This window comes from Pseudophryne corroboree, chromosome 3 (genome assembly GCF_028390025.1).
Source record: "Pseudophryne corroboree isolate aPseCor3 chromosome 3, aPseCor3.hap2, whole genome shotgun sequence".
NCBI classification, from domain to species: domain Eukaryota; kingdom Metazoa; phylum Chordata; class Amphibia; order Anura; family Myobatrachidae; genus Pseudophryne; species Pseudophryne corroboree.
The window spans coordinates 428,558,420-428,562,701 of record NC_086446.1 but is presented as its reverse complement, the minus strand read 5'-3'; the positions used below and the strand labels follow the sequence as shown (position 1 = coordinate 428,562,701).

At 39.7% G+C, this 4,282-nt stretch overlaps 1 long non-coding RNA gene across 1 annotated transcript; it reads right to left on the bottom strand.

Annotated features, from left to right (window-relative positions):
- Positions 1-612: 612 nt before the first annotated feature.
- LOC135057859 (uncharacterized) lies at positions 613-1,320 on the bottom strand. The gene is made up of 3 exons (XR_010244422.1): positions 1,253-1,320; positions 1,086-1,155; positions 613-823 (listed from the first exon to the last, which is right to left on the bottom strand). It is a non-coding gene; the product is annotated as an uncharacterized LOC135057859 (long non-coding RNA).
- Between the last annotated feature and the right edge of the window lie 2,962 nt (positions 1,321-4,282).

Sequence of the window (4,282 nt, the reverse complement as noted above, 5' to 3'; positions counted from 1 at the left end):
AGGCAAAGTGGATTCAAGGTTGTTTATACGCAGTTCATGCACGCCTCATGATATATTTGTTTTCATATATTATGTATGTCCCCAGCTGCTATATATGTATTTCATTTGCTCCTTTTCGAACAGTGTTATTGCCCGGATCACGGGATCCACCTTTTGTATATTTGTTACCATGGTGATGGGATACACGCACACCGGTATGACAAGGTTGTCTATGGGGAATGACGCAACCGGAAATGAGTCTCCGTGAGATGCGGGGACGCTGCACGTGTGGTGATACTCTGTTTGTATAAAGGTAAGATTTTGTAATAATTCATTGTGACTTCTGATGACGGTCGAATAAAGACCGAAACGTTAAGCAACACAGATCTGATTCATTTCATTTCTTGATGTTCATGTAAAGACCGTGAGTGCCGCCAATATCCATTTCCTATATATTTATATATATATATATTATTTATATATATATATATATATATATTTATTTATTTATATATATATATATTTATATATATATCATTGGAGATCCGCACTCACATCAAAAAATACATAGAAACATGTTCAGGGTGCACCCAGTGGAACTGACTCAGTCAGCCACAAATACATAGCAGGGGTTCCACAAAAGTGGAGGGGGCACTCACTAGTAAATAACATATACAATTAAATAGCATAAAACATTCATGATTTTAATAGTCAGTTGCACCAATTCGCCTTTGATCGACGTTTCGACCCCTTGACCGGGTCTTTCTCAAGATAGGCAGGATCGGTAAACATTCACATCATATTTCATTTTTCAAGGTATATACATAGTGTCCTCAATAGAGATCTAGAAAAAAGAGAGAACATAGGACCACTCTTAATGCCTCCCAGGCCCCACTGTTGCGCTTAGATCATATACTAACTAACACACGGCAACTTACACCGTGTGTGTATCAAATAAGATTAAACAAAATAAATAAAATAAATTAATGAAACAAAATAAATTAAAAAATAATAAATAAATAAAGTAAACCAAACGCCCAGTGGATAATATCCTACTACAGTGACCACCACAGTGACTCCATATACCAAAACAAGCGAAGGCTTACGTTGAGGCCTCACTTAAGGGAAAAAGATCCCGATAATATCTATCCACTCAGCTGGTATGTTGCTCAAATCCTAAAAAACCAATGTGTACAAAATATCAGCAAATATTTAATTAGCAAAACCAATGTTGTTTAGCTCAACAAACATGTATATATAAATACCTACGTACTCAGCAATTGTACCGTCACAGGTAAATGTGAGTAGGCTTCCAATATAATATAATTCACAAGTGTCATCCTATAAACACAAAAGGGGGAAAAAGTGAGAGTGGAGACTACAGATATACTAATTTAACATGTGAGAGTGATAAACACCAACTACTCACAATATGCCAGCAGTCATTCCAGTCTAAGTGAGTCCAGGTGTGCCACTATTCGATTCCACAACATATCAAAACATGATCACTGAAATAAATAGTATGCAGTACCAATATCAATCACTAATAAAATAACAGTACAGACAGGGTCGATAACCCCTAAGCGGTGGGTACTTACACTACGATGTTCACACAGTCAGAGGGCACCTGGTTCTACACATGTAGTCTGAACGACGGAAGATTTAAACCCAGGCGGCCGGAAATGAACAACAACGTCACATCCGCTGCACGCTGTCATCAAATTCCCGCAAAGTCAAACCAGAGTTGGCACCCCACATCTTTAGGTAACATTACCCACCTGCGCGTAACTGCAGGCGAGTGCCCGGCATTCGACACCGCCACCGCCGCTACACACCATAGTCCGGGACGCACCATGCGTCTCACGGACCGGAAACACATCACCAAACTATATCCGCGAGACGTCATGCGTGTCATGCACCGGAAGTGTGCGTTCCACCGGGTAATATATAAATAAATAAATATATATATATATATATATATATATATATATATTTATATATTTATATATATATATTTTTTATTTATATATATATATATATATATATATATATATATATATATATTTATTTATTTATATATATTTATATAGGCAGGGACCAGGCGGCACTCCACGGCTTTTTGAAAACAGCAGCTTATTTATTCAAAGTGCAAAAAGGTGCATCATAGTGAGCATAATTCCATTCCGACGTTTCAACGCCCGTAGGCGTTTTTTTCAAGGTGCTCAGACTAGTGTACAAAACATAAAACGTTTTATGTTTTGTACACTAGTGAGATGAGATGGCCCCAATATATGCTGGAAGGTGTCGGCGGCACTCAGTCTTTACACACTCAAAGTGAAAAAGCCATGTGCATTTATTGACGTTTCGGAGGGCGAACCTCCTTCCTCAGAACACTGCGAGGTTCTGAGGAAGGCGGTTCGCCCTCCGAAACGTCAATAAATGCACATGGCTTTTTCACTTTGATTGAGTGTGTAAAGACTGAGTGCCGCCGACACCTTCCAGCATATATTGGGGCCATCTCATCTCACTAGTGTACAAAACATAAAACGTTTTATGTTTTGTACACTAGTCTGAGCACCTTGAAAAAAACGCCTACGGGCGTTGAAACGTCGGAATGGAATTATGCTCACTATGATGCACCTTTTTGCACTTTGAATAAATAAGCTGCTGTTTTCAAAAAGCCGTGGAGTGCCGCCTGGTCCCTGCCTGGGGGAATTATTTGGTTATTCTATACCAGTGGACTACAATTGTGTATACATTTATGGGATGGCACCCCGGTGGCTGATATATTAGTGAGTGCCTGCTACATCCTTCTTGTTATATATATAATATATATATATATATATATATATATATATATATATATATATATATGTTGCTGTGACGGATTGGCACTCGCCTACCAGACGGTAAAGTGCTCCGGTGCCTTCTGAAACATCATGTAAACAACGATTCTATTCCATACAGCGGCACTCAGAGACTGGATGAAGTGGTAAAAATCCTTTTTACTGATTCATAGTGAAATGCAACTTATCACTATGAATCAGTAAAAAGGATTTTTACCACTTCATCCAGTCTCTGAGTGCCGCTGTATGGAATAGAATCGTTGTTTATATATATATATATATATATATATATATATATATAATATAATATAATATATATATATATATAATATAATATAATATAATATATATATATATAATATAATATATATATATATAATATATATATATATATATATATATATATATATTATATATATATATAAAATAAGATTTTACTTACCGATAAATCTATTTCTCGTAGTCCGTAGTGGATGCTGGGGACTCCGTCAGGACCATGGGGATTAGCGGCTCCGCAGGAGACAGGGCACAAAACTAAAGCTTTAGGATCAGGTGGTGTGTACTGGCTCCTCCCCCTATGACCCTCCTCCAAGCCTCAGTTAGGATAATGTGCCCGGACGAGCGTACACAATAAGGAAGGATATTGAATCCCGGGTAAGACTCATACCAGCCACACCAATCACACCGTATAACTTGTGATCTAAACCCAGTTAACAGTATGACAAACGTAGGAGCCTCTGAACAGACGGCTCACAACAATAACAACCCGATTTTTTTGTAACAATAACTATGTACAAGTATTGCAGACAATCCGCACTTGGGATGGGCGCCCAGCATCCACTACGGACTACGAGAAATAGATTTATCGGTAAGTAAAATCTTATTTTCTCTGACGTCCTAAGTGGATGCTGGGGACTCCGTCAGGACCATGGGGATTATACCAAAGCTCCCAAACGGGCGGGAGAGTGCGGATGACTCTGCAGCACCGAGTGAGAGAACTCCAGGTCCTCCTCAGCCAGGGTGTGCCCTTGACCAAGTAGCAGCTCGGCAAAGTTGTAAAGCCGAGACCCCTCGGGCAGTCGCCCAAGATGAGCCCACCTTCCTTGTGGAATGGGCATTTATATATTTTGGCTGTGGCAGTCCTGCCACAGAATGTGCAAGCTGAATTGTACTACACATTCAACTAGCAATCGTCTGCTTAGAAGCAAGAGCACCCAGTTTTTTGGGTGCATACAGGATAACAGCAAGTCAGTTTTCCTGACTCCAGCCGTCCTGGAAATCTATATTTTCAGGGCCCTGACAACATCTAGCAACTTGGAGTCCTCCAAGTCTCTAGTAGCCGCAGGTACCACAATAAGCTGGTTCAGATGAAACGCTGACACCACCTTAGGGAGAAACTGGGGATGAGTCCGCAGCTCTGCCCTGTCCGAATGGACAAATCAGATATGGGCTTTTGT